Raw genomic sequence first — 12,677 nt, 5'->3', positions numbered from 1 at the left:
TCAGAGAGTTGAACCTACCAATCGATAGAGAAGTTTCGAAACACTCTTTTTGTAGAACACGCAAGTGAATATTTGGAGGGATTTGAGGCCTGTGATGTAAATGGAAACATCTTCTCATGAAATCTAGACAGAAGCATTCTCAGAAACGTCTTTGTGAGAAGTGCATTCAACTCACAGACTTGAAGCTTCCTTCTGAAAGAGCAGTTTTGAAACACTCTTTTTGTAGCATCTGCAAGTGGATATATGGAGCGCTTTGAGGCCTATGCTGGAAAAGGAAATATCTTCACATAAAAACTGGACAGAAGCATTCTCAGAAACTTCTTTGTGATGTGTGCGTTGAACTCACGGAGCTCAACCTTTCTTTTGATAGAGAAGTTTCGAAACACTCTTTTAGTAGAATCTTCATGTGAATGGATGCAGTGCTTTGAGGCCTATGCAGGAATAGGAAATATCTTCACGTAGAAACTGGACAAAAGCTTTCTCAGAAAGTTCCCTGTGCTTTGTGCATTCAACTCACGGAGTTCAACCTGCCTTTTGATAGAGCAGTTTTGAAACCCTCTTTTTGTAGAATCTGCAAGTGGATATTTGGAGCGCTTTGAGGCCTATGCTGTAAAAGGAAATATCACTGCATAAAAGCTAGATGGAAGCATTCACAGAAACTTCTTTGTGATGAGTGCATTCAACTCACAGAGTTGAACCTCCCTTTTGATAGACCAGTTATGAAACACGGTTTTTGTAGAATACGCAAGTGGATATTTGGAGCTCTTTGAGGCTTATGCTGGAAAAGGAGATATCTTCATATACAAACTGGACAGAAGCATTTTCAGAAACTTTTATGTCATGTGGGGATTGAACTCACAGAGTTGAACACTCCTTTCCATGGAGCAGTTCTGCAACACTCTTTTCGTGGAAACTGCAAGTGGATATTTGGTGCGATTGCGGCATCTAGTGGAAAAGGAAACACATGCAGATGAAAACTAGATAGAATCATTCTCGGAAACTTCTCTCTGATGAGTGCTTTCAACTCACAGATTTGAACCTTCCTTTTCAAAGAGCAGTTTTGAAAGACTCTTTTTGTAGAATCTGCAAGTGGATATTTGGAGCGCTTTGAGGCCTATGCTGGGAAGTGAAATATCTTCACCTGAAAACTAGACAGAAGCATTCTGAGAAAGTTCTCTCTGATGAGTGCATTCACCTCAGACTTGAACGTTCCTTTTGATAGAACAGTTTTGAATCACTAAGTTTGTAGAATTCGCAAGTGTTTATGCAGAGCACCTTGAGGCCTATGTTGGAAAAGGAAATTGCTTCACATAAAAACTAGAGAGAAGCATTCTCAGAAATTTCATTGTGATGAGTGCATTCACCTAACAGAGTTAAACCTACTAATTGATAGACAAGTTTGGAAACACTCTTTTTGTAGAATCTGCAAGTGGATATTTGGAGCGCTTTGAAGCCTAGGCTGGAAATGGAAATATATTCACATAAAAACTGGACAGAAGCATTCTCAGAAACTTCCTTGTGTTGAGTGCGTTCAACCCATAGACTTGAACCTTCTTTTTGAAAGAGCAGTTTTGAAACACTCTTTTTGTAAAATCTGCAAATGGATATTTGGAGCATTTTGAGGCCCATGCTGGGAAATGGAATATCTTCACCTAAAAACTAGACAGAAGCATTCTCAGAAAGATCTCCTCGATGCGTGCATTCAACTCACAGATTTCAACCCGTCTTTTGATAGAGCAGTTTGGAAACACTCTTTTTGTGAAATCTGCAAGTGGATGTTTCCAGCGATTTGAGGTCTATGCAAGGAAAAGGAAATATCTTCACACAAAAACTAGACAGCTGCATTCTCAGAAACTTCTTTGTGAGGAGTGCATTCAACTCACAGACTTGAACGTTCCTTTTCATAGAACAGTTTTGAAACACTCCTTTTGTACAATCTGCAGGTGTTTATTCGGAGCGCTTTGAGGCCTATGTTGGAAAAGGAAATATCTTCACATAAAAACTAGACAGAAGCATTCTCAGAAACTTCTTTGTGATGAGTGCATTCTAGTCACAGAGTTGAACCTTCCTTTTGATAGAACAGTTTTGAAACACTCTTTTTGTAGAATCTGCAAGTGGATATTTGGAGCACTATGAGGCCTATGCTGTGAAATGAAATCTCTTCAGCTAAGTACTAGACAGAAGCATTCTCAGAAACTTCTTCACCACATGTGCAATCAACTCACAGAGTTGAACCTCTCTTTTCAAAGAGCAGTTTTGAAACACACTTTTGGTAAAATCTGCAAGTGGATATTTAGAGCGATTTCCGGCCTATGCTGGAAAAGGAAATGTCTTCACATAAGAACTAAACAGCAGCATTCTCAGAAACTTCTTTGTGATGAGTGCATTCACCTCACAGAGTTGAACCTACTAATTGATAGAGAAGTTTGGAAACACTCTTTTTGTAGAATCTGCAAATGGATATTTGGAGCGCTTTGAGGCCTATGCTGGAAATGGAAATACCTTCACATAAAAACTAGACACAAGCATTCTCAGAAACTTCCTTGTGTTGAGTGCATACAACTCACAGAGTTGAACCTTCTTTTTGAAAGAGCAGTTTTGAAACACTCTTTTTGTAAAATCTGCAAAAGGATATTTGGAGCACTTTGAGGCCTATGCTGGGAAATGTAATATCTTCACCTAAAAACTAGACAGAAGCATTCTCAGAAAGTTCTTCTCGATGCGTGCATTCCACTCACAGAGTTGAACCTGTCTTTTGATAGAGCAGTTGGGAAACACTCTTTTTGTGAAATCTGCAAGTGGATATTTCCAGCGATTTGAGACCTATGCAAGGAAAAGGAAATATCTTCACACAAAAACTAGACAGCTGCATTCTCAGAAACTTCTTTGTGAGGAGTGCATTCAACTCACAGACTTGAACGTTCCTTTTCATAGAACAGTTTTGAAACACTCCTTTTGTACAATCTGCAAGTGTTTATTCGGAACGCTTTGAGGCCTATGTTGGAAAAGGAAATGTCTTCACATAAAAACTAGACAGAAGCATTCTCAGAAACTTCTTTGTGATGAGTGCATTCTAGTCACAGAGCTGAACCTTCCTTTTGATAGAACAGTTTTGAAACACTCTTTTTGTAGAATCTGCAAGTGGATATTTGGAGCACTATGAGGCCTATGCTGTGAAATGGAATCTCTTCTCCTAAGTACTAGACAGAAGCATTCTCAGAAACTTCTTCACGATATGTGCATTCAACTCACAGTGTTGAACCTTTCTTTTCAAAGAGCTGTTTTGAAGCACACTTTTGGTAAAATCTGCAAGTGGATATTTGTAGCGATTTCCGGCCTATGCTGGAAAAGGAAATATCTTCACATAAGAACTAAACAGCAGCATTCTCAGAAACTTCTTTGTGTGGATTGCATTCAACTCACAGACTTGAACCTACCAATTGATAGAGAAGTTGGGAGACACTCTTTTTGTAGAATCTGCAAGTGGGTATTTGGAGCGCTTTGAGGCCTATGCTGGAAAAGGAAATGTCTTCACCTAAAAACTAGACAGCAGCATTCTCAGAAACCTCTTTGAGAAGAGTGCATTCATCTCACAGACTTGAACGTTCCTTTCGATAGAACAGTTTTGAAGCACTCCTTTTGTAGAATCTGCAATTGTTTAATCGGAGCGCTTCGAGGCCTATGTTGGAAAAGGATATATCTTCACATAAAAACTAGACAGAAATATTCTCAGAAACCTCTTTGTAAAGAGTGCATTCAACTCAGAGAGTTGAACCTACCAATCGATAGAGAAGTTTCGAAACACTCTTTTTGTAGAACACGCAAGTGAATATTTGGAGGGATTTGAGGCCTGTGATGTAAATGGAAACATCTTCTCATGAAATCTAGACAGAAGCATTCTCAGAAACGTCTTTGTGAGAAGTTCATTCAACTCACAGACTTGAAGCTTCCTTCTGAAAGAGCAGTTTTGAAACACTCTTTTTGTAGCATCTGCAAGTGGATATATGGAGCGCTTTGAGGCGTATGCTGGAAAAGGAAATATCTTCACATAAAAACTGGACAGAAGCATTCTCAGAAACTTCTTTGTGATGTGTGCGTTGAACTCACGGAGTTCAACCTTTCTTTTGATAGAGAAGTTTCGAAACACTCTTTTAGTAGAATCTTCATGTGGATGGATGGAGTGCTTTGAGGCCTATGCAGGAATAGGAAATATCTTCACGTAGAAACTGGACAAAAGCTTTCTCAGAAAGTTCCCTGTGCTTTGTGCATTCAACTCACGGAGTTCAACCTGCCTTTTGATAGAGCAGTTTTGAAACCCTCTTTTTGTAGAATCTGCAAGTGGATATTTGGAGCGCTTTTAGGCCTATGCTGCAAAAGGAAATATCATTGCATAAAAGCTAGATGGAAGCATTCACAGAAACTTCTTTGTGATGAGTGCATTCAACTCACAGAGTTGAACCTCCCTTTTGATAGACCAGTTATGAAACACGGTTTTTGTAGAATACGCAAGTGGATATTTGGAGCTCTTTGAGGCTTATGCTGGAAAAGGAGATATCTTCATATACAAACTGGACAGAAGCATTTTCAGAAACTTTTATGTCATGTGGGGATTGAACTCACAGAGTTGAACACTCCTTTCCATGGAGCAGTTCTGCAACACTTTTTTCGTGGAAACTGCAAGTGGATATTTGGTGCGATTGCGGAATCTAGTGGAAAAGGAAACACATGCAGATGAAAACTAGATAGAATCATTCTCGGAAACTTCTCTCTGATGAGTGCTTTCAACTCACAGATTTGAAACTTCCTTTTCAAAGAGCAGTTTTGAAAGACTCTTTTTGTAGAATCTGCACGTGGATATTTGGAGCGCTTTGAGGCCTATGCTGGGAAGTGAAATATCTTCACCTGAAAACTAGACAGAAGCATTCTGAGAAAGTTCTCTCTGATGAGTGCATTCACCTCAGACTTGAACGTTCCTTTTGATAGAACAGTTTTGAATCACTAAGTTTGTAGAATTCGCAAGTGTTTATGCAGAGCACCTTGAGGCCTATGTTGGAAAAGGAAATTGCTTCACATAAAAACTAGAGAGAAGCATTCTCAGAAATTTCATTGTGATGAGTGCATTCACCTAACAGAGTTGAACCTACTAATTGATAGACAAGTTTGGAAACACTCTTTTTGTAGAATCTGCAAGTGGATATTTGGAGCGCTTTGAAGCCTAGGCTGGAAATGGAAATATATTCACAGAAAAACTGGACAGAAGCATTCTCAGAAACTTCCTTGTGTTGAGTGCGTTCAACCCATAGACTTGAACCTTCTTTTTGAAAGAGCAGTTTTGAAACACTCTTTTTGTAAAATCTGCAAATGGATATTTGGAGCATTTTGAGGCCCACGCTGGGAAATGGAATATCTTCACCTAAAAACTAGACAGAAGCATTCTCAGAAAGATCTCCTCGATGCGTGCATTCAACTCACAGATTTCAACCCGTCTTTTGATAGAGCAGTTTGGAAACACTCTTTTTGTGAAATCTGCAAGTGGATGTTTCCAGCGATTTGAGGTCTATGCAAGGAAAAGGAAATATCTTCACACAAAAACTAGACAGCTGCATTCTCAGCAACTTCTTTGTGAGGAGTGCATTCAACTCACAGACTTGAACGTTCCTTTTCATAGAACAGTTTTGAAACACTCCTTTTGTACAATCTGCAGGTGTTTATTCGGAGCGCTTTGAGGCCTATGTTGGAAAAGGAAATATCTTCATATAAAAACTAGACAGAAGCATTCTCAGAAACTTCTTTGTGATGAGTGCATTCTAGTCACAGAGTTGAACCTTCCTTTTGATAGAACAGTTTTGAAACACTCTTTTTGTAGAATCTGCAAGTGGATATTTGGAGCACTATGAGGCCTATGCTGTGAAATGAAATCTCTTCAGCTAAGTACTAGACAGAAGCATTCTCAGAAACTTCTTCACCACATGTGCAATCAACTCACAGAGTTGAACCTCTCTTTTCAAAGAGCTGTTTTGAAACACACTTTTTGTAAAATCTGCAAGTGGATATTTAGAGCGATTTCCGGCCTATGCTGGAAAAGGAAATATCTTCACATAAGAACTAAACAGCAGCATTCTCAGAAACTTCTTTGTGATGAGTGCATTCACCTCACAGAGTTGAACCTACTAATTGATAGAGAAGTTTGGAAACACTCTTTTTGTAGAATCTGCAAATGGATATTTGGAGCGCTTTGAGGCCTATGCTGGAAATGGAAATATCTTCACATAAAAACTAGACAGAAGCATTCTCAGAAACTTCCTTGTGTTGAGTGCATTCAACTCACAGAGTTGAACCTTCTTTTTGAAAGAGCAGTTTTGAAACACTCTTTTTGTAAAATCTGCAAAAGGATATTTGGAGCACTTTGAGGCCTATGCTGGGAAATGTAATATCTTCACCTAAAAACTAGACAGAAGCATTCTCAGAAAGTTCTTCTCGATGCGTGCATTCCACTCACAGAGTTGAACCTGTCTTTTGATAGAGCAGTTTGGAAACACTCTTTTTGTGAAATCTGCAAGTGGATATTTCCAGCGATTTGAGACCTATGCAAGGAAAAGGAAATATCTTCACACAAAAACTAGACAGCTGCATTCTCAGAAACTTCTTTGTGAGGAGTGCATTCAACTCACAGACTTGAACGTTCCTTTTCATAGAACAGTTTTGAAACACTCCTTTTGTACAATCTGCAAGTGTTTATTCGGAACGCTTTGAGGCCTATGTTGGAAAAGGAAATGTCTTCACATAAAAACTAGACAGAAGCATTCTCAGAAACTTCTTTGTGATGAGTGCATTCTAGTCACAGAGTTGAACCTTCCTTTTGATAGAACAGTTTTGAAACACTCTTTTTGTAGAATCTGCAAGTGGATATTTGGAGCACTATGAGGCCTATGCTGTGAAATGGAATCTCTTCACCTAAGTACTAGACAGAAGCATTCTCAGAAACTTCTTCACGATATGTGCATTCAACTCACAGTGTTGAACCTTTCTTTTCAAAGAGCTGTTTTGAAGCACACTTTTGGTAAAATCTGCAAGTGGATATTTGTAGCGATTTCCGGCCTATGCTGGAAAAGGAAATATCTTCACATAAGAACTAAACAGCAGCATTCTCAGAAACTTCTTTGTGTGGATTGCATTCAACTCACAGACTTGAACCTACCAATTGATAGAGAAGTTGGGAGACACTCTTTTTGTAGAATCTGCAAGTGGGTATTTGGAGCGCTTTGAGGCCTATGCTGGAAAAGGAAATGTCTTCACCTAAAAACTAGACAGCAGCATTCTCAGAAACCTCTTTGAGAAGAGTGCATTCATCTCACAGACTTGAACGTTCCTTTCGATAGAACAGTTTTGAAGCACTCCTTTTGTAGAATCTGCAATTGTTTAGTTGGAGCGCTTCGAGGCCTATGTTGGAAAAGGATATATCTTCACATAAAAACTAGACAGAAATATTCTCAGAAACCTCTTTGTAAAGAGTGCATTCAACTCAGAGAGTTGAACCTACCAATCGATAGAGAAGTTTCGAAACACTCTTTTTGTAGAACACGCAAGTGAATATTTGGAGGGATTTGAGGCCTGTGATGTAAATGGAAACATCTTCTCATGAAATCTAGACAGAAGCATTCTCAGAAACGTCTTTGTGAGAAGTGCATTCAACTCACAGACTTGAAGCTTCCTTCTGAAAGAGCAGTTTTGAAACACTCTTTTTGTAGCATCTGCAAGTGGATATATGGAGCGCTTTGAGGCCTATGCTGGAAAAGGAAATATCTTCACATAAAAACTGGACAGAAGCATTCTCAGAAACTTCTTTGTGATGTGTGCGTTGAACTCACGGAGTTCAACCTTTCTTTTGATAGAGAAGTTTCGAAACACTCTTTTAGTAGAATCTTCATGTGGATGGATGGAGTGCTTTGAGGCCTATGCAGGAATAGGAAATATCTTCACGTAGAAACTGGACAAAAGCTTTCTCAGAAAGTTCCCTGTGCCTTGTGCATTCAACTCACGGAGTTCAACCTGCCTTTTGATAGAGCAGTTTTGAAACCCTGTTTTTGTAGAATCTGCAAGTGGATATTTGGAGCGCTTTGAGGCCTATGCTGTAAAAGGAAATATCATTGCATAAAAGCTAGATGGAAGCATTCACAGAAACTTCTTTGTGATGAGTGCATTCAACTCACAGAGTTGAACCTCCCTTTTGATAGACCAGTTATGAAACACGGTTTTTGTAGAATACGCAAGTGGATATTTGGAGCTCTTTGAGGCTTATGCTGGAAAAGGAGATATCTTCATATACAAACTGGACAGAAGCATTTTCAGAAACTTTTATGTCATGTGGGGATTGAACTCACAGAGTTGAACACTCCTTTCCATGGAGCAGTTCTGCAACACTCTTTTCGTGGAAACTGCAAGTGGATATTTGGTGCGATTGCGGCATCTAGTGGAAAAGGAAACACATGCAGATGAAAACTAGATAGACTCATTCTCGGAAACTTCTCTCTGATGAGTGCTTTCAACTCACAGATTTGAACCTTCCTTTTCAAAGAGCAGTTTTGAAAGACTCTTTTTGTAGAACCTGCAAGTGGATATTTGGAGCGCTTTGAGGCCTATGCTGGGAAGTGAAATATCTTCACCTGAAAACTAGACAGAAGCATTCTGAGAAAGTTCTCTCTGATGAGTGCATTCACCTCAGACTTGAACGTTCCTTTTGATAGAACAGTTTTGAATCACTAAGTTTGTAGAATTCGCAAGTGTTTATGCAGAGCACCTTGAGGCCTATGTTGGAAAAGGAAATTGCTTCACATAAAAACTAGAGAGAAGCATTCTCAGAAATTTCATTGTGATGAGTGCATTCACCTAACAGAGTTAAACCTACTAATTGATAGACAAGTTTGGAAACACTCTTTTTGTAGAATCTGCAAGTGGATATTTGGAGCGCTTTGAAGCCTAGGCTGGAAATGGAAATATATTCACAGAAAAACTGGACAGAAGCATTCTCAGAAACTTCCTTGTGTTGAGTGCGTTCAACCCATAGACTTGAACCTTCTTTTTGAAAGAGCAGTTTTGAAACACTCTTTTTGTAAAATCTGCAAATGGATATTTGGAGCATTTTGAGGCCCATGCTGGGAAATGGAATATCTTCACCTAAAAACTAGACAGAAGCATTCTCAGAAAGATCTCCTCGATGCGTGCATTCAACTCACAGATTTCAACCCGTCTTTTGATAGAGCAGTTTGGAAACACTCTTTTTGTGAAATCTGCCAGTGGATATTTCCAGCGATTTGAGGTCTATGCAAGGAAAAGGAAATATCTTCACACAAAAGCTAGACAGCTGCATTCTCAGAAACTTCTTTGTGAGGAGTGCATTCAACTCACAGACTTGAACGTTCCTTTTCATAGAACACTTTTGAAACACTCCTTTTGTACAATCTGCAGTTGTTTATTCGGAGGGCTTTGAGGCCTATGTTGGAAGAGGAAATATCTTCACATAAAAACTAGACAGAAGCATTCTCAGAAACTTCTTTGTGATGAGTGCATTCTACTCACAGACTTGAACCTTCCTTTTGATAGAACAGTTTTGAAACACTCTTTTTGTAGAATCTGCAAGTGGATATTTGGAGCACTATGAGGCCTATGCTGTGAAATGAAATCTCTTCAGCTAAGTACTAGACAGAAGCATTCTCAGAAACTTCTTCACCACATGTGCAATCAACTCACAGAGTTGAACCTCTCTTTTCAAAGAGCAGTTTTGAAACACACTTTTGGTAAAATCTGCAAGTGGATATTTAGAGCGATTTCCGGCCTATGCTGGAAAAGGAAATATCTTCACATAAGAACTAAACAGCAGCATTCTCAGAAACTTCTTTGTGATGAGTGCATTCACCTCACAGAGTTGAACCTACTAATTGATAGAGAAGTTTGGAAACACTCTTTTTGTAGAATCTGCAAATGGATATTTGGAGTGCTTTGAAGCCTATGCTGGAAATGGAAATATCTTCACATAAAAACTAGACAGAAGCATTCTCAGAAACTTCCTTGTGTTGAGTGCATTCAACTCACAGACTTGAACCTTCTTTTTGAAAGAGCAGTTTTGAAACACTCTTTTTGTAAAATCTGCAAAAGGATATTTGGAGCACTTTGAGGCCTATGCTGGGAAATGTAATATCTTCACCTAAAAACTAGACAGAAGCATTCTCAGAAATTTCTTCTCGATGCGTGCATTCAACTCACAGAGTTGAACCTGTCTTTTGATAGAGCAGTTTGGAAACACTCTTCTTTTGAAATCTGCAAGTGGATATTTCCACTGATTTGAGACCTATGCAAGGAAAAGGAAATATCTTCACACAAAAACTAGACAGCTGCATTCTCAGAAACTTCTTTGTGAGGAGTGCATTCAACTCACAGACTTGAACGTTCCTTTTCATAGAACAGTTTTGAAACACTCCTTTTGTACAATCTGCAAGTGTTTATTCGGAACGCTTTGAGGCCTATGTTGGAAAAGGAAATGTCTTCACATAAAAACTAGACAGAAGCATTCTCAGAAACTTCTTTGTGATGAGTGCATTCTAGTCACAGAGCTGAACCTTCCTTTTGATAGAACAGTTTTGAAACACTCTTTTTGTAGAATCTGCAAGTGGATATTTGGAGCACTATGAGGCCTATGCTGTGAAATGGAATCTCTTCACCTAAGTACTAGACAGAAGCATTCTCAGAAACTTCTTCACGATATGTGCATTCAACTCACAGTGTTGAACCTTTCTTTTCAAAGAGCTGTTTTGAAGCACACTTTTGGTAAAATCTGCAAGTGGATATTTGTAGCGATTTCCGGCCTATGCTGGAAAAGGAAATATCTTCACATAAGAACTAAACAGCAGCATTCTCAGAAACTTCTTTGTGTGGATTGCATTCAACTCACAGACTTGAACCTACCAATTGATAGAGAAGTTGGGAGACACTCTTTTTGTAGAATCTGCAAGTGGGTATTTGGAGCGCTTTGAGGCCTATGCTGGAAAAGGAAATGTCTTCACCTAAAAACTAGACAGCAGCATTCTCAGAAACCTCTTTGAGAAGAGTGCATTCATCTCACAGACTTGAACGTTCCTTTCGATAGAACAGTTTTGAAGCACTCCTTTTGTAGAATCTGCAATTGTTTAGTCGGAGCGCTTCGAGGCCTATGTTGGAAAAGGATATATCTTCACATAAAAACTAGACAGAAATATTCTCAGAAACCTCTTTGTAAAGAGTGCATTCAACTCAGAGAGTTGAACCTACCAATCGATAGAGATGTTTCGAAACACTCTTTTTGTAGAACACGCAAGTGAATATTTGGAGGGATTTGAGGCCTGTGATGTAAATGGAAACATCTTCTCATGAAATCTAGACAGAAGCATTCTCAGAAACGTCTTTGTGAGAAGTGCATTCAACTCACAGACTTGAAGCTTCCTTCTGAAAGAGCAGTTTTGAAACACTCTTTTTGTAGCATCTGCAAGTGGATATATGGAGCGCTTTGAGGCGTATGCTGGAAAAGGAAATATCTTCACATAAAAACTGGACAGAAGCATTCTCAGAAACTTCTTTGTGATGTGTGCGTTGAACTCACGGAGTTCAACCTTTCTTTTGATAGAGAAGTTTCGAAACACTCTTTTAGTAGAATCTTCATGTGGATGGATGGAGTGCTTTGAGGCCTATGCAGGAATAGGAAATATCTTCACGTAGAAACTGGACAAAAGCTTTCTCAGAAAGTTCCCTGTGCTTTGTGCATTCAACTCACGGAGTTCAACCTGCCTTTTGATAGAGCAGTTTTGAAACCCTCTTTTTGTAGAATCTGCAAGTGGATATTTGGAGCGCTTTTAGGCCTATGCTGCAAAAGGAAATATCATTGCATAAAAGCTAGATGGAAGCATTCACAGAAACTTCTTTGTGATGAGTGCATTCAACTCACAGAGTTGAACCTCCCTTTTGATAGACCAGTTATGAAACACGGTTTTTGTAGAATACGCAAGTGGATATTTGGAGCTCTTTGAGGCTTATGCTGGAAAAGGAGATATCTTCATATACAAACTGGACAGAAGCATTTTCAGAAACTTTTATGTCATGTGGGGATTGAACTCACAGAGTTCAACACTCCTTTCCATGGAGCAGTTCTGCAACACTTTTTTCGTGGAAACTGCAAGTGGATATTTGGTGCGATTGCGGAATCTAGTGGAAAAGGAAACACATGCAGATGAAAACTAGATAGAATCATTCTCGGAAACTTCTCTCTGATGAGTGCTTTCAACTCACAGATTTGAAACTTCCTTTTCAAAGAGCAGTTTTGAAAGACTCTTTTTGTAGAATCTGCACGTGGATATTTGGAGCGCTTTGAGGCCTATGCTGGGAAGTGAAATATCTTCACCTGAAAACTAGACAGAAGCATTCTGAGAAAGTTCTCTCTGATGAGTGCATTCACCTCAGACTTGAACGTTCCTTTTGATAGAACAGTTTTGAATCACTAAGTTTGTAGAATTCGCAAGTGTTTATGCAGAGCACCTTGAGGCCTATGTTGGAAAAGGAAATTGCTTCACATAAAAACTAGAGAGAAGCATTCTCAGAAATTTCATTGTGATGAGTGCATTCACCTAACAGAGTTGAACCTACTAATTGATAGA

This window comes from Pongo pygmaeus, chromosome 2 (assembly GCF_028885625.2).
Source record: "Pongo pygmaeus isolate AG05252 chromosome 2, NHGRI_mPonPyg2-v2.0_pri, whole genome shotgun sequence".
NCBI classification, from domain to species: domain Eukaryota; kingdom Metazoa; phylum Chordata; class Mammalia; order Primates; family Hominidae; genus Pongo; species Pongo pygmaeus.
Note: the sequence above shows the minus strand (reverse complement) of the source record.